This window comes from Silene latifolia, chromosome X (genome assembly GCF_048544455.1).
Source record: "Silene latifolia isolate original U9 population chromosome X, ASM4854445v1, whole genome shotgun sequence".
In the NCBI taxonomy this organism is placed as follows: domain Eukaryota; kingdom Viridiplantae; phylum Streptophyta; class Magnoliopsida; order Caryophyllales; family Caryophyllaceae; genus Silene; species Silene latifolia.
The window spans coordinates 206,552,923-206,573,283 of record NC_133537.1 but is presented as its reverse complement, the minus strand read 5'-3'; positions in this window follow the sequence as shown (position 1 = coordinate 206,573,283).

The window sequence follows — 20,361 nt, the reverse complement described above, 5'->3', positions numbered from 1 at the left end:
TAGGTGAGACCCGCAGTGAGCAATAGGATGCTTTAGCGAGGGCGAAAGTTAAGCTAATAGCATTTTAGGGTGAATTGAGACCGAAAGGAGATATTCGTTGGCCCTTAGACCGACACATCGACTGATCTATAACCTTAACTGCAATTAACTGACGTTCATTGATGACCCGAAATCCTAGTTTCCCTTTTCTTCTGTTAATTTCCTTTATTTCTTTCTCTCTTGCCTTAGCCTCATTAGTTAGTCATATTAAATCAAACCCCCAATTGTGACATCAGACAGATAGAATAGAGAAGTAGATAGTAAACCGCCTCCCTATGGAGATCGACCCTACTTACCGCTGACTTCTGTTAGTAGTATTTAGGTATTTATTTTTGGTACATAAACGACCGTATCAGCCACTATGCTTACTATGTTTCAGCAAGTTGAGGAGGCCATTGGCAGCCTTTCTGGGAGAATCACCCGACTTGACGACGCCTACCGTCTACTCATCTTCAATCCCCCGACACCACGTCCGAGGGAGAATTCCCCAAGCATTCAAAACTACCCACCCCAGGATGGATTGCTCCCGCGACCATTCTGGCATAGACCCCACGAAAATCACCTTCAAAATAACCACCTTCACGAGAATTACCCTCAAAATAACTACCCTCAAAATAACTACCCCCACAAAAATCGCCCTCACAAAAATATAACCCACAAGAACTTCCCACCGAGGAATACCCCTCCAAGGTATCCTCGAGACCCTGAAATTAACGGCATATGGCGGGATGATGTTGAGGATGTCTATGTCGTCCCAGGAAAGGAGAAGCGGACGAAGGAAATCGGATATCTCACCCGGTCCGGACGTCCGTATCAGAATCCGAGTAACCCAACGGTCGTTCCAACAACGAATGACCAAATAGTCCCGGAAGCGGACACTCAACCAAAGGCTCCTGAGCACTCAATACTCAAATAACTTCAGAAAGCAAAGGCCGAGATCTCAATTTGGCAACTGATCGCAACGTCTTTTGAGCATCGGCAGGCCCTGCTGCAGGCCTTGGGAAAATTAACCGTGCCCTCCACCTCTTCCCCAGAAGAAATAGTGGCACACATGACAAGAGACGCCCCTGATCTGAGCAACCCGGTCGTCTTCTCCGACGAGGATATCCCCCTGTTCGGAGCCAACCATAACCTGGCCCTGTACATCACTGTGCAATGCCTCCAATAGAATGTACCAATGGTCCTTGTGGATGACGGTTCCGCCGTGAATGCATCCCTCTCAAAACTGCCCACAGGCTGGGTATTAAGGAATCTGATTTAATCCCAACGAATCAAGGAGTACGCGCCTACGACGGCACTCGTCGCAAGGTCGCTGGGCTTATCACTCTAGCCGTCGCAACCGGGCCACTAGAAAGACAAACCAGTTTCCAAGTGGTCGACATCGACGCATCCTTAAACATGCTCCTGGGTCGTCTCTGGATCCACGCCGTCAAGGCGGTCACATCAACGCTCCACCAAATGATCAGGGTCCCCTTCAACGGGAAAACGATCACGATCCCCGCTTCCCCAATCAAATCAGTCATGAGAAGAGGGGTCACCTCCCAAGCCATTGAGGAGGACGACAATGAAATGTGGGGTTTCCAAGCCGTGAACGCCATAACTGATGAACTAACAACATCTGAATGTGACACGTTCGCCAACCTCACGATCAACCGTATCATGATGCGTCAGGGTTATTTCCCGGGCTTGCCACTCAATCCGCTAAAGGACCCTTTGCCTCCCTTGAAACAGGCTAAGGTCCCCAACATTCCCTTTGGGCTGGGGTACGAACCTACCAATGAAGACATCCAGGAGATGAACCTCCTAATCCATAAACGCAAGAAGCACGGTGTTATCCTCCGTCCCTACCACCTGACTCTCAACGGATACTTTGTCCCCGAGGGAGAGTCTGAACTCTACCACGGCTTTCCGGAGCCAGTCTATGACTCCGTGGCCAGGGCTAGATACCCGGGAGTGGAAGTCTTCCAGGACAGCTACTTTATCCCCGACAACATCGAAGCCGCATCAACTGAGTCCAAACCGTCACCATGCCTCGACGAACAAGCTGTCACACTACTCTTTGGGGAAGATAACGTCAAACGCCTCGATTATGAGGACATCATCAACATCGCCCTGAAAGACAATCAGTTTGATCCAACCGCCTTGAACCCCGATCATCGACCGGAGAAAGCCACCCAGTATCGGGAGGAAAACCATCAAGTGGACCGATCGCCAAGGCCGCATTCTCAAGATCACAGCTGGAGAAGGCCCTATGTTCAAGGAGAGAAGTGATGAAGGATCCGAGTCTGAGTCCGAGTCCGAGTCAGAGTCTGTTATAGCTCCTAACACTCCAGATGTCCCAGTCAAGGTCCCCTTCCCACTATTTTATCACAAAGTCGTGGCTGATTCAGAGGCTGAGTCTACTAAGGTCACCCCCACTCCAATGAAAGGTGACAACCTCGGAGCTGTTCCAGGGGCCACTTCCTCGGTCGTGTCGCCTTTGACTTACCACGAGATGTTCTGTCCCCTCTCCGAGCTTTTCGCCGTGTCAACTTAATGAACGCTAAGTTTGCTTATGACTCATCTCAATTTAATCGCAATGCGCACTGAATGATTATGAGGAATTTGACTTGAGTGACTACCCACCTCACTTAGCCAAAGAACTTGACAAACGGAAACCGTAACCCCCATCATTGAGGAAACCGAGCCTATTAACGTAGGAACCGACAATACACCTCAAGAACTTAGGATAGGGACAACCCTGGACCCCTCGAAAAGACAGCAGTTCATCGACCTCCTCCACGAATACAAGGACGTGTTCGCCTGGTCTTACAGAGACATGCCTGGGATTGACAGAGAAATTGAAGAACACCGGATACCCATCAAACCTGTGGCTAAACTCGTGAAATGAAGCTACGCCGGATGCGACCTGAGTGGGCCCTAAAAATCAAAGAAGAGGTGGACAAACAGTTCAAGGCTGGGTTCATCAAAGTGTCCGAATACTCTGACTGGGTGGCCAACATTGTGCCGGTATCAAAGAAACACGGACGAATTCGGGTTTGCGTCGACTTCAGGGATCTGAACAAGGCAAGTCCAAAAGACGACTTCCCTTTGCCACATGTTGACATTCTGGTAGACAACACTGCCGAACATGCTCTCCTATCATTCATGGACGGGTATGCCGGGTACAACCAGATTAAAATGGCTGAGGAAGACATGCACAAAACTGCGTTCACTACACAGTGGGGTACATATTGCTACACGGTCATGCCTTTCGGCCTCATCAACGCCGGAGCAACCTATCAAAGAACCGCTACCACTCTCCTGCATGATATAATGCACAAGGAGGTAGAGGTATATGTCGATGATATGATCGTCAAATCAAAAGAATAGGACGACCACATCAATGCCCTCCGGAAATTCTTCGCTCGTCTGCGGAAATATAACATGAGACTAAATCCTCAGAAGTGTGCATTCCGGGTCACCTCCGGAAAACTCTTGGGACATGTCATCAGCAAAAGAGGCGTTGAGATTGATCCAACCAAAATCAAAGCCCTTCAACAAATGCCTCGGCCTAAGAATGAGAAGGAGATTCAGGGATTTCTCGGTCAGGTCCAGTACATCAGCCAGTTCATCGCCAAGCTCACTATGATTTGTGAACCGATATTCAAGAAGCTTTGCGCCTCCGATCACACCGATTGGGACGACGAGTGTCAGAAGGCGTTCGACAGGATAAAGGAAATCCTATCCAAACCTCCTGTCCTCATGCCACATCAACCGGGGATTCCTCTATCCCTATACCTGACTGTAACCAACACAGCCATGGGAGCAATGCTAGCACAAACAGTTGGCAACGAAGAGCGAGCCATCTACTACATCAGCAAAAAGTTAATTGAGTACGAGACGAGGTATACCCAACTGGAAAAGACATGCCTTGCCCTAGTATGGTCAACAAAGAAGCTGCGGCATTACATGCTCAGCTACTCGGTCCACATCTACTCCAAGATGGACCCGGTCAAATACATCTTCGAAAAACCCATACTAAACGGAAGGCTGTCTAGGTGGACACTGATGCTGTCCGAGTTTGACCTCAAGTTTGTACCCCTCAAGGTTATCAAGGGAAGAGCGATTTGCCGATTTCCAGCGAGTAAAATCCCGTCAGCGAGGATCCAACGACCGACACATGGTCACTTCCTGACGAAGACATCCTTTGTGCCGACTCCGACGCATGGGATCTATACTTTGATGGTGCATCTAATCTGAGAGGCTTCGGGGTAGGAATCCTTCTAATTTCACCAAAGGGAGAACATGTTCCGATCTCGGTCAAGCTAGATTTCGCCGTCACCAACAATGCCGCTGAATATGAAGCATGTCTCATCGGCCTACAAGCTGCCATCACACTTGGCATCAAGAGATTGAGGGTCCCTGGCGATTCCTCACTCATCATCAATCAGGTATCCGGATCATGGAAAATCCGATCTGACAGATTAGCTCCCTACCGAGCAAAGATCAGTCAAGAGGCCGAGTTCTTCGACCAAGTCGACTACTTCCACTTGCCGCGAGAGGAAAATCAATTTGCTGATGTGCTGGCAAAACTTGCTGCGCTCGTCAACATACCTGACGACATGAAGTCGATGCCCCTATGTGTCAAAAGACGGAGCGAAACAGCTCACGTTTGTGCCATTATCGACGACGAGTAAAGCCATGATGAACCTTGGTACCAAGCCATCCTCAATTACAAAACCAAAAACGAATTTCCTCCCAACTCTGATCAAAGAGGACAAAGAGCCATCCGTTTACTTGCATCACAATTCGTGATAAACCAAAATCAGCTCCACAAAAGAACACCCCAAGGAATTCTCCTCCTTTGCATTGACCATCACGAAACCAAGAAAGTCATGGGAGAGGTTCACGACGGAGAATGAGGCCCTCACATGAGTGCAATGATGCTTACGCGGAAAATCATGCGGCTAGGTTACTACTGGACAACTATGGAAGCCGATTGCCGTAACTACGTCAAACATTGCCACAATTGCCAAATCTTCGCCAATATACAACATATACCACCATCCCTTTTATACACCATGACGTCACCCTGGCCATTCTCAACCTGGGGCATCGACATCATCGGGAAAGTCAACCCGGTAGGCACCAAGGGGCAATGTTTCGTCCTCGTCGCCATCGACTACTTCACCAAATGGGTGGAAACACAGTCATATCACTACCACAAATCCAGGCAACTACAACGCCCCTTTAACAACGATTATTCACGAAAATCACAATAGACGTTGTAGAATGTATGGCGCGAATTTTACTAAACTTAATTAAAACGGGTATGGTTATAAAAACCGTTGTTATTAGTTTTAACAACGGGTCACACATGCACAACCGTTGTTAATAATTTGGCGCAAAATTGGCGCAAAGTTAGTGAAAAGTAATCACAACGGTTACTTTTGTAACCCGTTGTTAAAACATATTTGACAACGGGTGTTTTTTACAACCGTTGTTAAAACATATTTGACAACGGTTGTTGTTTAATAACCGTTGTCAATACCTTCCATACTATAAACCACACAAACACAAGTCTGCTGCAGCCACAAAACACAACCCTTAATACAGAAACACAAACACAGCAGACAAACAAACACAAAACACACACTTTCTCTTTCTCTCTTTCTCTCTTTCTCATCGTCGCTTTATCTTCTCGCCGTCACTGTTGATTTCATCGTCTCTTACGTTCTTTATTTATCAGGTAAATCTCGCCGTCATTGTTAGTTTCATCGCCATTATTTTCTTTTTCTATTTATTTCTTTTGCATGTATGTGTTTTTATCGACCATTATGTTATTTGTTTAAGTATTGTTCGCATAATTAGTTAGTAAAACAATGAAGAAGCAAGATGAAGAAGCAAGATAAACATAATTAATATATATATATATATATATATATATATATATATATACATATATATATATACATATATATATATATATACATATATATATATATATATATACATATATATATATATATATATATATATATATATTTATAAATACATAAATTAAAAAAAAATTACATATATAAAAATGCAATTCTTATATTTTCATAGAGGATCTTATTCTCCTCTATCGTATCCGTCCTCTCCTCCTTGGCTATTTGGAGGTTCCGTTCATGATTTGCTATATCGTCATATAGCCGCAAAATGCAATTTCGCGCTCCATCAAGCCATCTTCTTTGGCGTGCTTATATACGCAAGTCTAATGGACTATAAACGACCATGAGAATCCTCGGTCGAAAGGGACTGGGGTATACTTTGACTTTCGCCTTGTCCAAGCCTCGGTCAAAGTGGGGCTCAGAGATACCCGTATCCGTCGATATTGGAATTTATAGAGAACCCGACAAACACCCGATGATGATAGGACACATGTATTCTTTAGTTGTCATTGTCATTATTTGGAGCTCGTTCTACGAGGTAGAATGGGCGTCGTCGATGAAGTATTCTATTAATTTAAATGATATTTAAATTAATGTTTTTTTAAGTGAATTCATTTTTATTATTTTAAATGATATTTAAATTAATGTTTTTTAGTGAGTTCATTTTGTTATTTTAAATGATATTTAAAATATGGTTTTTTAGGTAAATTCAATTTATTTTATTTTATTTTGAATTTATTTTCTTAAGTTTATTTTATTGAAAATAAAATAAGTATTTGATTTGAAAAATCATTTTATGAGTATATTTGATTTGAAAAGTCATTTATTTTAATGGGTTATTTGATTTGAAAAATCGATTTTAAAAAGCGAAGAAAACTAGTTTTGAACACTTGTTTTTGAGCTCGTTTTTAGCTCGGTTTTTTGAGCCCGTTTCCTTTGCGAATTGGCACGAATCTCAAGTACACTAACCCACCTTAGCCAATACCCATCCACCCATGTTTGAACCCCCATACCATGGCCCAAATTCTCGTTCAAAACAACCCCAAGCAGCCCGCATTAAACCGTAACAGGCCCCTGTTTTGGCCGCCAATTCTCGAGCCCAAACCCGCTCCAAACACTACCAAGACCCGTACCCATTAACCCTAACCCATACCCTAGTATCCTACCCATATTATCCTAGCTTAATCACCAAGAAAACCCCCCTCAAACCCTCACAAAAGTCGATGGACAGCAGCCATCCGTGAGCTAGCCCGATTTGCCCTTCCTCTCTTTTAACCTATTTTAACTCCCTATAAATACCACCCCTCCACCATACAATCATTCCTCTAAGTTCTCCACACATCCAAGCATCACATACAAGCTTTAAACCTCAGAAACAAACCCTAAACATCCTTCAAAAACCCTAAACAAAACCGACACACAAACTGAAACTGTTTGTGTGTCCTCTTCGAAAACCCATTCGTTCCTCCATCAAACCTCCATAAAAACTCGAGTTTCTTATTCCTAATTAACCACATAACATCCATATACACATTAGACAAAGAATTACGAGCCAAATTGCCCTTGAGAGTACACGAAATCCCTCGAAAAACAGAGTGAAATAACACTCTGTTTTCGCGGTTTCTTCTTGTCTGTCCAGTTCTGTTTGTGCTCGTTTTTCGTGCCATTAACCCAAAACGAGCAGGGGTTGCTTTAAGATCCTTGTTCTCCTCTCTTTCTAGTTTCCAAAACATCTTTCGAATCGAATTTTCGTCGTGAAACGAGGGAGATATCACTGTTTTAAAATCGCTGTCCGAAACATTCCAAAACGCGTGTTTGCTTTATTCTTCGTCGACGACGGCCTCTCGAGATAAAATCTACCATCGATTACGACCCAAGACGGTGTCAACGATACATGTAGGTTGAGGGTGCATCAAATCCCCTTTTCTCTCCTTTTTTTATTTCGTTTTTTTATGCCTTTTTTATAGTTTGTTTTTTGTTTGTTTTCGTTTTGTTTATCGTTTGTTTTAATTAACTATGAAACTAGTGTAGTCCGAGTACGAGTTAAAGTACCACCATGAACACCCGCGTTGACTTGAGCTGGGAAAATAAACCGCTACTTCAGTCGGTCGTACACCCCCGTCTCATTTACATATCCTCGTGTTCAAGGTAGGGCATAAATAAAACGAATTTCTAACTTCCGTTCCTCGCTTTTGACCCTTTGTTGTCTCGGCCAATTCGACCCACCTTAGGACCCGTTGCATGTTAGTATGACCTCTGATTGTTAATATATAACTTATTTAGATGACATTAGATCAATTTAATAACCTAATTAGACATGTTAGGTGGCATCTACATAGCTTTAAAAATCGATTAACAATTCTATAACCTAATTGAATACATCTTTCTTTTCACTTGATTTCTCGCTAGCATAGGAGTGCGTGATTAGCACCTTCCTATTAACACTCGATGAGTAAGCATTAATCTTATGATATCGTGACCTAATTGGACCCTTTAGGCCGTGTAGAATACACACTCGCGCGTTTCTTCTCAATCGATCAACCTGTCTTATAACTCGTTTTCTAATCCGTTTCGCAATCATTCGATCTAACTAATGAACCTAACCTAGGAACTAGGATGGCCTTGTCTTGGCCGTGAGGGTGGCCGTGGTTTGGGCCGTGAGTTGGCCGTGTCTCTCGTCTTTCTCTTTTCGTTTTTCTTTTCTTGTTTATCATTTGTTCTTTGTTGTTTTGTAGCTTGTAATTTATAGTTTGTTTATCGAGTTGTAATTTTCGAGTTAGTTTTCTTTTATCGAGTCAAAACCTCTTTCAAAAAACCTTAGTCTTGTTTGGTTAGACGGTTGTTCCCCAATGCATGTAAGAGCGTAGTAAATCGCATGTTGCTTAAAGCAACATGGCCCGGTTTATGCTAATGCATGCTTTGGTGCGTAGCCCTATGTCTAATTCGATAAGATCAAGCGAAAGCACACATCACGAGGAGTGACCCAAGGCCGGGGGTCATGTAAGCCGTGGGCCACCCCTCTTGTGCACGTTTTTCTAGGCCGATTGGCCGTGTATGTTATCGTGTACGGTTTTGTATGTAGCAATTGTATTTAGATCGAGTTGTATTTCTAATTTCTCGTTGTGTCGGCATGAAATGCCCGGGTTGTAATAGGTAGATCCCAACGGCTCCCCCATTCCCCCTTTAAGCCTTGTTTGTTTTGTATGTTGCTTAGATCAATCAACCCACATGCTAAATTACAACTTTGACAAAGTTAGTTTAGTTGCATCTAAATCGACATAGAAACTTCACATGTTAGGGTTAAAACAATGTTTGCATTTCATATATCGTAGTAGCTATGACCTTGTTTGAACTCCGACACTTGACTTAGTAGAGGCCGTTATTGACGGGCGGGGTTGGGTGTCCTTATGGGCTTCCCAACACGTACCCTCACCCCTTACTCAAGATCTATGGTTTGTGGATCCGTCTAAATACCATTGGATTACGAGAGTCATTCAAATCGAGTGATATAGGGTACAAGTCTTTATCTTTAATCACTCGTAGTCGATGGGCTTTATGCTTTTCGATGAAAGGTGTAAAGTTGACTTGAACGGTTCCAAGTTCCCAAAAAACTTGGTGGCGACTCTAATATGTCTTAATTCGATTCGAAAGAACCTCGAGTCGATTATGCCTAGTGTGGATCCCGCGGACGCAGTTCCCGAGGGCCTTGTCCACAGTTTGGCGACTCCGCTGGGGAAGAGAGGACTAGTTACACTTTGTTTCTAGGGTCTTTTCCTCCGAGGTGAAACTTGAAAAGAAAGTGTTGGAAAGTAAAACATTACTCATAGTGCTACGATTCATGCATAAACCCTTAAGGACTTGCCCGGGCCGTCCCAGCGTTTCTTCGTGATGCGTGGGGGGCGACGTCCCACTATGCTAGGAAGCTGCACATTGCTCGCTTCCACTTCGCCTCGCGTGGTTCTTGAGGGTGGGGACGATCTTCTAGGTACTTTACCTTAAGACACCTTGCTCTATAAGACCGCAAAAGGATGGAGGGCATAGACCTTCTTATAGAAGACTTGCCGAGACTTAGAGATGTCTAGGACATTACATCCTTATAGCATGAGAATGACAATGTGCAATGTGTTTTCCCGAGTCTTTTTTTCGAAAATTCCCATGTCATTTTCAAAACCGAACTTTTGAACAACTTATTTTCAAAATAGCATGGTTTTAAAAACGCGGAATGCTGCCCAAATAGGACTAGAAATTTCGGCCCAAAAATGAGCTTTTTATAGGCATCGCCCATTTCAAATCTCATTTTCAAATCAATCCTTCGTTTTTTCCAAATCCGATCCAAAATGTTTCTCGAACCTCAACCAAGCATGAAATGCGTCGAGTCGTGTCCGGGTCCTGGCCGTGTTAGGCTAGACGTTTTTTTCATTCCAAGAGTCTAGAACACGACCTTGTTGGGTCACCCAAGCTCACCTCTTGGGCTTTGAGTCATGTTGGTCGACCTTTTGGTCTAGGATAGTCCACAAAAAACGTCCAAGCTAGGCCCTTATGGACGTTTTGCTCGAACCCATGGGCTATGTTGGCCCAATCACGGGTTTAGTCACACCAAGTCCAGTTTAGAATCGAGTTATGACAGTTTGAGTCATGTCGTTTTGTCGAGCCTAAAATGAACCGATGTCTAAATCAAACCGTGAGTCGAACCCTTGTTTAGTCAATCTCAAGTCGGGTCTTTGTTTGAGTCAAGTTGGGGTCGAGTCCTTAAGTGTGCAGGGGCTCTTACTTTAAATATTGACTCAGTACGGGGTTTTCTTGTAGAAAGGCCGCCAAAAACCCGACGTCAAGCAATGGAAGATGCTGTTAACAAGCTTATCGAGGCCGTGAACCTCATGATGACCGAATGGATGCAATCGAATCTAAGCTGGGTGAAGATTCCCCTCCACCACTGACTGATCTGGAAAAACGGTTCAAGTTCATCGAAGACCGTTTAAAGCTCTCCCAGGGGAAGAACATCCACTATGAGAATGCTAGGGCCTATGCCCCAGTTCAGGACAAGTTGCCCACGAACATGGTACTCACTGACATCCCAAAGTTTAAGGGCACAGAAGATCCAGTCCACCATGTTAAGGCCTATAAAGGGTACTTAGCATGAAGGGAGTACTGCTGACATGCTCTCTGAAATTTTCGCTCAATCTCTGGGTGAACACCCGAAGGCGTGGTTCTACAATCTGGACCTTAAGAACTTCCCCACTTTAGAAGATATTACGGTGGAGTTCTGCAAGCACTATGCTGATAATGTCGAGATTCAAACCAACATAAGAACATTGGAGGTGATGACACAGAAAGACAAAGAAGGTTTTACTGAATTCCTTGCAAGATGGCGCGCTGAAAGCGTGAAATTAGCCAAGAAGCCGATGAAGTTGAAATGGTAGATAAGTTCGTAAAGAATCTACGACCTATTTACCGTAATGCTCTGAAATACCAGAATTTTGGCTCTTTCAAAGAATTGATAAGAATCAGGATAAAGGTAGAAGATGATGTCATAAGGGCAGAGGCTGAAAAGCCGAAAGGGTACCAAGGGGCCTCATCGTCTAAGGGCAAGGCCCCAACAACGACCCATATTGATGAAGCCATCAATCTCTTAGAAGGGCAACCGAAGAAGTCGCAGCGCCAAACACCTAGGGCATTCACCGATATCGGATGCACTTATACATACGCTCTCCAAAGGCTCATAGCCTAAGGAAAGCTGAAGCCTATTGGTCCAACTCCGGACCCTCCCGCTGATCAACAAGATAAATGGTATAAACCAAATGCCTACTGTGCCTTTCATCAAGGGAAAGGCCATGATACTGAAAGGTGCTATCGACTGAAGCACGAAATTCAAGACATGATCGAGAATGGAACACTCCCGATCCCAACTGTTAAACCCAATAACATCACCAATCCATTTGGCGATCACGCCAACTTTGTTTCTGTCGAAGACAATGTCGATTATTCCCATCTTATCCGCCCATATCACTTGAAAGGGGTGTTTATCGGGAAGATATTTGTGGATTGCTTTGAATTCTTGCCAAACCCGAAGAATGAAATTCAAGTCGGGAGTCTTGCTCTAGAACGTACTCCTCTCATTAACGAAGTTAATAAAAGACAAATTCGATTCACCAACCTTTATCCTTTGGTGTAGATCCTCGGAGGACTACCTCGGGATGGAGGTAGACCATCAAAGGGATCAAGGACAAGAGCCGAGCAACTAAGCTGACAGCTGAACAAGGGAAAGCTCAAGACCATATTTGAAAATTATGAGTCGGGATCTGTTTTCGTATCTTAGTCGAGTCGAGTCTAGGACTTTCTTTTCTTGAAGTTGAGTCGTTTGTCCCGCGATGACCTAGGGTGTGTCCTAGGAGTCGTTCCATCGAGTCTGTTAAGCATTTGCCTTTCCAATAAAAAGTTGCAGTTTCATTTCCAAATATCTCTTGTTTTCAATCCTTAATTATTCCGAAAACATGATAAAATGCACAACACACTCAAAGGCATCCCTGGGGTAGAAATATGTCCCGTTTCAAAACGTAAGGTACAATAGGATTCCGTGTTTGATTCCTTTACCTATTCCATGTCTGGCGGTAGAAAACCTCCATCTGAACCAATGTTTGTGACAAGATTTTAGATGATTCTATGACAAACCCGGACTAGCTCCTTGTTTCCCCTATCGATGATAAAAGGCAAGCCTTTTCCCCACAAAATCATCCCATCTCGAAGAGAGAAGATATCAACCCGTTCTAACAAGGAATTGTTAGTTCCTACCCAAATTAGTTGGCGAAGCCAGTTTTCAAGGTGTATCCATTTATGACTAAGAGAATGAATAGAAGATCATTTTCAAAGAGAGGAAAAAGATGAAAAAAAATGAAAAGATGAGAAAAAGAGAAAAATTGGAAAAATGAAAAAAAAATGAAAAAAAGAAAAAAGAAAACGAAAAAAGGAAAAAAGATGTTGAAGTTATTGCGGAATGCTTTTTGGTTGAATGTCGAAGTTACGGAAGCCAGAAGTCAAGTCAAGTACCCATAGTTGAAGTTCAATGGGCGAAGCCCAAAAGCTTAAGTAGTAACCTCTTTACCCCTAAGTCCTTCCTGAGACAGTTACAAGGGGGTAGTCGGGAATTTTGAGAATCATTCCGCTTGTGTTGTTATACCTAGCCTTTAGGGTCCAGACATGGATATTTGAGCCCACATTGTTTTCCAACCCATTTGCACTCGGATTTCATCAAAACCGAGACACCCATTCCAACCACATCAGCAGCCATAGCCCTTGGCCTTAGCACCACAAAACAAACCTTCAGAATGATGGTTAACCATTCCAACTTGTTATTACCAAGCTCCACATCCCAAAAGATCCAAGCCTTTTACACCTATCCCCAGACACGGGATTTAACGGTAACCTACAGGCTAGAATGGGATACGACATGATACCTTAGGTGAAACCTTCGAGTGTGTACACACAATCAAAATGCCATGTTTATGCACCTTGATCGAACTACGTCGGATTTGATTTCGCTCCACGCGAATACGTAGGCAGTCCTTCAGAATAAGGGATTCAATCCACTCATCAACCAAGTTGTCATCTTGTCGGTTTCTTACGGGTCTTAACCAAGTCCAAATGAAGCCACCTTTGTTTGAGTCGGTCTTAGCACTCGATGTAGGCTAGGATAAGGATATAGGTTCAGATGAGTAATGTCAAGTCTCAGAATGAGCTTTATCTAACGGTGTAGGCAAAGATGCCGAGTCACATAGATGTGGGTTTGTGTTGGGAACAGAAAATATGAAAAACCCGCTGAAAAGAAAGAAGACGTGGAAGAAAAATAGTAAAAGCCCGCTGAAAAGAAAGAAGGCGGTGGCAAGAAATGATGAATACTCGCTGAAAAGAAAGGAGGCGAGGAGAAGAGTGATAAAATGTTCCCAACAAGAGTGATGTGTAATGTCTAAGTGCTTTCATAAGATCAGTCTGTGTTTAGTGTCTAGGCGACGCCAACTTTGTTGCTCCGTGAGTTTAATCCACCCTGTCAATGCCAAGTGATCTTGATTCCCATGTGCCCTTGGGAGCACGCCCATGCCATACGGTATCTCCGTCTCAAGTCCGATGGCCTTGTGATTCCCGTTTGCCATCTTTTGATGCCAGAATGGCCAATTTACATTTCTACCCCCAACAAGTCAATAATTGAATTAAAACCCGTGCACACTTAGGGTTTTATTTTCCTTTTTGTTTTACGGTAGCGGGCTACGCCCACGTCTGTTTACGGGTCATACAGAGTGTCTGAGCCGTATTTCCTGCTCACCCGTCAAGGTTCGATTTCAAAATGCCAAAGATTTCAGAATTCCGAAATTTCAAAAACTTTTTGCGAATTATGGGATAGATGATCCAAGTAGTGGTACATTTCAAGTCAAGGTTCAAATCTCAAAGTTCAAAATCAAATTTTGGGTCGACGACCCAACATCCAAGTGATTCATTTCAAATTCAAAATTTGGGTCGATAGCCCAATTATTCAAAATTTTCAACATGTTCAAATTTCGGGTCGATGACCCAGTCTTTGAAACTCAAATTTCGGGTCGATGACCCAACATTCCAAGTGATGTCAAATTCAAAATTCGGGTCGATGACCCAATTATTCAAAATTTTCAAATTCAATTTTCGGGTCGATGACCCAACCTTTCAAATGATCCAATTTCAAGTTTGATGATCCAAATGTGCTTAAGTGATGATTATTGCTCGTACATTTTCTATGTTTCAAATGTAGCAGGATATGCTTCAACTGGGGGCTCTAAAGTCTTCGACTTTAGAGCCATTACAAACTGGGGGCTCTGAAGCCGTAGGCTCCAGAGACCATTATCAAGATGTAAAGGATGACATCCACCAAGAATTCAATTCAATACAAGGGTATGAAATGGAAGAATTCCGTAGCTGAAAGCAAATGATGAAAGCGGCGGCAACCTCCTTGGAAAGTCCCGTCCCATTCGGACAAGCGCCAGCAGATGATAAATTTTGGGCAAATGTCAGCAGATGATGAATTTTGGACAAAGGCCAGCAGATGATAAACTTTGGGCATGTGTCAGCAGTTGCCGAACTACGACGCGGATTTGATTCCGTCAGAAACGGATACGTAGGCGCCTAAGGATAAGGCTCAATCCACCATATATGAATTTATGGGTCGATGACCAACGATGATAATTCGACGCAACAGAAGCAAGAGTCAATCCCCAACGAAGTTTCAGGTATGATCTCTTCTTATGGCTGGCGAGCTTATATACGCAAGTCTAATGGACTATAAACGACCATGAGAATCCTCGGTCGAAAGGGACTCAGGGTATACTTTGACTTTCGCCTTGTCCAAGCCTCAGTCAAAGTGGGGGCTCTGTAGATACCCGTATCCGTCGATATTGGAATTTATAGAGAACCCGACAAACACCCGATGATGATAGGACACATGTATTCTTTAGTTGTCATTGTCATTATTTGGAGCTCGTTTACGAGGTAGAATGGGCGCCGTCGATGAAGTATTCTATTAATTTAAATGATATTTAAATTAATGTTTTTTTAAGTGAATTCATTTTTATTATTTTAAATGATATTTAAATTAATGTTTTTTAGTGAGTTCATTTTGTTATTTTAAATGATATTTAAAATATGGTTTTTTAGGTAAATTCAATTTATTTTATTTTATTTTGAATTTATTTTCTTAAGTTTATTTTATTGAAAATAAAATAAGTATTTGATTTGAAAAATCATTTTATGAGTATATTTGATTTGAAAAGTCATTTATTTTAATGGGTTATTTGATTTGAAAAATCGATTTTAAAAAGCGAAGAAAACTCGTTTTGAACACTTGTTTTTGAGCTCGTTTTTAGCTCGGTTTTTTGAGCCCGTTTCCTTTGCGAATTGGCACGAATCTCAAGTACACTAACCCACCTTAGCCAATACCCATCCACCCATGTTTGAACCCCCATACCATGGCCCAAATTCTCGTTCAAAACAACCCCAAGCAGCCCGCATTAAACCGCAACAGGCCCCTGTTTTGGCCGCCAATTCTCGAGCCCAAACCCGCTCCAAACACTACCAAGACCCGTACCCATTAACCCTAACCCATACCCTAGTATCCTACCCATATTATCCTAGCTTAATCACCAAGAAAACCCCCCTCAAACCCTCACAAAAGTCGATGGACAGCAGCCATCCGTGAGCTAGCCCGATTTGCCCTTCCTCTCTTTTAACCTATTTTAACTCCCTATAAATACCACCCCTCCACCATACAATCATTCCTCTAAGTTCTCCACACATCCAAGCATCACATACAAGCTTTAAACCTCAGAAACAAACCCTAAACATCCTTCAAAAACCCTAAACAAAACCGACACACAAACTGAAACTGTTTGTGTGTCCTCTTCGAAAACCCATTCGTTCCTCCATCAAACCTCCATAAAAACTCGAGTATCTTGTTCCTAATTAACCACATAACATCCATATCCACATTAGACAAAGAATTACGAGCCAAATTGCCCTTGAGAGTACACGAAATCCCTCGAAAAACAGAGTGAAATAACACTCTGTTTTCGCGGTTTCTTCTTGTCTGTCCAGTTCTGTTTGTGCTCGTTTTTCGTGCCCATTAACCCAAAACGAGCAGGGGTTGCTTTAAGATCCGTGTTCTCCTCTCTTTCTAGTTTCCAAAACATCTTTCGAATCGAATTTTCGTCGTGAAACGAGGGAGATATCACTGTTTTAAAATCGCTGTCCAGAAACATTCCAAAACGCGTGTTTGCTTTATTCTTCGTCGACGACGGCCTCTCGAGATAAAATCTACCATCGATTACGACCCAAGACGGTGTCAACGATACATGTAGGTTGAGGGTGCATCAAATCCCCTTTTCTCTCCTTTTTTTATTTCGTTTTTTTATGCCTTTTTTATAGTTTGTTTTTTGTTTGTTTTCGTTTTGTTTATCGTTTGTTTTAATTAACTATGAAACTAGTGTAGTCCGAGTACGAGTTAAAGTACCACCATGAACACCCGCGTTGACTTGAGATGGGAAAATAAACCGCTACTTCAGTCGGTCGTACACCCCCGTCTCATTTACATATCCTCGTGTTCAAGGTAGGGCATAAATAAAACGAATTTCTAACTTCCGTTCCTCGCTTTTGACCCTTTGTTGTCTCGGCCAATTCGACCCACCTTAGGACCCGTTGCATGTTAGTATGACCTCTGATTGTTAATATATAACTTATTTAGATGACATTAGATCAATTTAATAACCTAATTAGACATGTTAGGTGGCATCGACATAGCTTTAAAAATCGATTAACAATTCTATAACCTAATTGAATACATCTTTCTTTTCACTTGATTTCTCGCTAGCATAGGAGTGCGTGATTAGCACCTTCCTATTAACACTCGACGAGTAAGCATTAATCTTATGATATCGTGACCTAATTGGACCCTTTAGGCCGTGTAGAATACACACTCGCGCGTTTCTTCTCAATCGATCAACCTGTCTTATAACTCGTTTTCTAATCCGTTTCGCAATCATTCGATCTAACTAATGAACCTAACCTAGGAACTAGGATGGCCTTGTCTTGGCCGTGAGGGTGGCCGTGGTTTGGGCCGTGAGTTGGCCGTGTCTCTCGTCTTTCTCTTTTCGTTTTTCTTTTCTTGTTTATCATTTGTTCTTTGTTGTTTTGTAGCTTGTAATTTATAGTTTGTTTATCGAGTTGTAATTTTCGAGTTAGTTTTCTTTTATCGAGTCAAAACCTCTTTTAAAAAACCTTAGTCTTGTTTGGTTAGACGGTTGTTCCCCAATGCATGTAAGAGCGTAGTAAATCGCATGTTGCTTAAAGCAACATGGCCCGGTTTATGCTAATGCATGCTTTGGTGCGTAGCCCTATGTCTAATTCGATAAGATCAAGCGAAAGCACACATCACGAGGAGTGACCCAAGGCCGGGGGTCATGTAAGCCGTGGGCCACCCCTCTTGTGCACGTTTTTCTAGGCCGATTGGCCGTGTATGTTATCGTGTACGGTTTTGTATGTAGCAATTGTATTTAGATCGAGTTGTATTTCTAATTTCTCGTTGTGTCGGCATGAAATGCCCGGGTTGTAATAGGTAGATCCCAACGGCTCCCCCATTCCCCCTTTAAGCCTTGTTTGTTTTGTATGTTGCTTAGATCAATCAACCCACATGCTAAATTACAACTTTGACAAAGTTAGTTTAGTTGCATCTAAATCGACATAGAAACTTCACATGTTAGGGTTAAAACAATGTTTGCATTTCATATATCGTAGTAGCTATGACCTTGTTTGAACTCCGACACTTGACTTAGTAGAGGCCGTTATTGACGGGCGGGGTTGGGTGTCCTTATGGGCTTCCCAACACGTACCCTCACCCCTTACTCAAGATCTATGGTTTGTGGATCCGTCTAAATACCATTGGATTACGAGAGTCATTCAAATCGAGTGATATAGGGTACAAGTCTTTATCTTTAATCACTCGTAGTCGATGGGCTTTATGCTTTTCGATGAAAGGTGTAAAGTTGACTTGAACGGTTCCAAGTTCCCAAAAAACTTGGTGGCGACTCTAATATGTCTTAATTCGATTCGAAAGAACCTCGAGTCGATTATGCCTAGTGTGGATCCCGCGGACGCAGTTCCCGAGGGCCTTGTCCACAGGAAGTTGTGCCATAATCATCATCATATCTCTCAATGCTGATTCAAATCTTATTACTAACCCTTCTCATTCCATATTGTCCGTTCATATGCACAGTGATGTCAGTAATAATGCATGCATCGGAATTCTAACGGGCCGTAATTATGCATGCATCTAGTAATATTTAATTTAATATTTATTTTATTTTTTAAGAACAAACAACAACGGTTATTTAAAAACAACCCGTTGTCTTTAGTTATAACAACGGTTTTGTATATTAAAACCCGTTGTTATAACTTTCCCTCCAAAATTTGAGTCACACTTTCCACAACGGGTTTTTATACTTAAAACCGTTGTTAATATTTTTAACAACGGTTTCCTTAAGAAAACCAACCGTTGTTAAAACCTTTTACAACGGACGCTTTAACAACGTCCGCTTTTTTATATAACAACGGTTTTTGACCGTTGTTATAGCCTGTATCTGTAGTAGTGTATGCAGTCTTGACCGCCAAACAAGTGGCCAAGTTCATTCAAAATAACATCATCTGCCGATATGGGGCACCCCATGAAATCATCAGCGATCAAGGCTCTCACTTCCGGGCGGAAACTCAGGCTTTGCTGGATAAATACAAGATCAAACGACATCGATCTTCCCCCTACCGTCTCCAAACCAACGGAGCGGTGGAGGCAGCGAACAAAACTCTTGTTACCATTATCAGGAAAATGCAAGACAACTACAACGATTGGCCGAGCCAACTCCCATTCGCACTCTGGGATACCGAACCTCCATTCGAACACTGACAGGCGCCACACCCTTCTACCTAGCATACGGTATGGAGGCGGTTCAACCGGTGGAGTTAGAGGTCCCATCTCTACGCATCCTACTGGAGAGTCAAGTCCCTGAGGCGGAATGGACCCATCGAAGGTACGAACAACTCACTCTTCTAGACGAACGGCGACTCAACGCCTTGCACAACGTCCAGCTATACCAACGACGTATACAACGGGCATTCAACAAGAAGGTCAAACCCAGAAACATCCAGGAGGGCGACTTGGTCCTCAAGTCAGTTCGAGCACCATTACCCGTCGATCCGAGGGGAAAATTCAAACCCAACTGGGCCGGGCCATACCTGGTCAAGAAGATACTTTCGGGGGGCGCAGTGAGACTGAGTGACCTAGACGGGGAGGACTTTACAAACCCGACCAACCTAGATCAACTCAAGAAATACTACCCTTGAACTCTATCAACCAACAACCTAGCCTAGTTTTGCAACTAGCACCAACCTCAACCCTTTTCAAGTCAAGTTCCTCAATATGTTCTGATTTGAAATTACATGTTTTATCGAGTCTAAGCTGCGGCACCTTGCCCGTTTCGAATGTCCTTTGATCCGTCGAAGGCAACGTCCATTTGCACTACAAAAATAAACCTCCTGAACTACGAGCATGGTTTGATTTCACCTCTTCAGGTGAATACGTTGGCAGTCCCTCTTATGCTTGAGGGATACAACCACAAAACCCAATTCAAATTCACAAAACATTTCGAACTACGATCATGGTTTGATTTCACCTCTCCAGGTGGATACGTAGGCAGTCCTTTCTTACACAAGAAGGATACAACCATTCCCACAATCATACAAAACATCCCCATCAAAAAAGGAGAAAAGGGAAAATCATTCCCTTTTCCCACAAAAATACAAAAATGAGCCTTTCTCCCTTTCCACAAAATACCACTTTCCCAAGTGC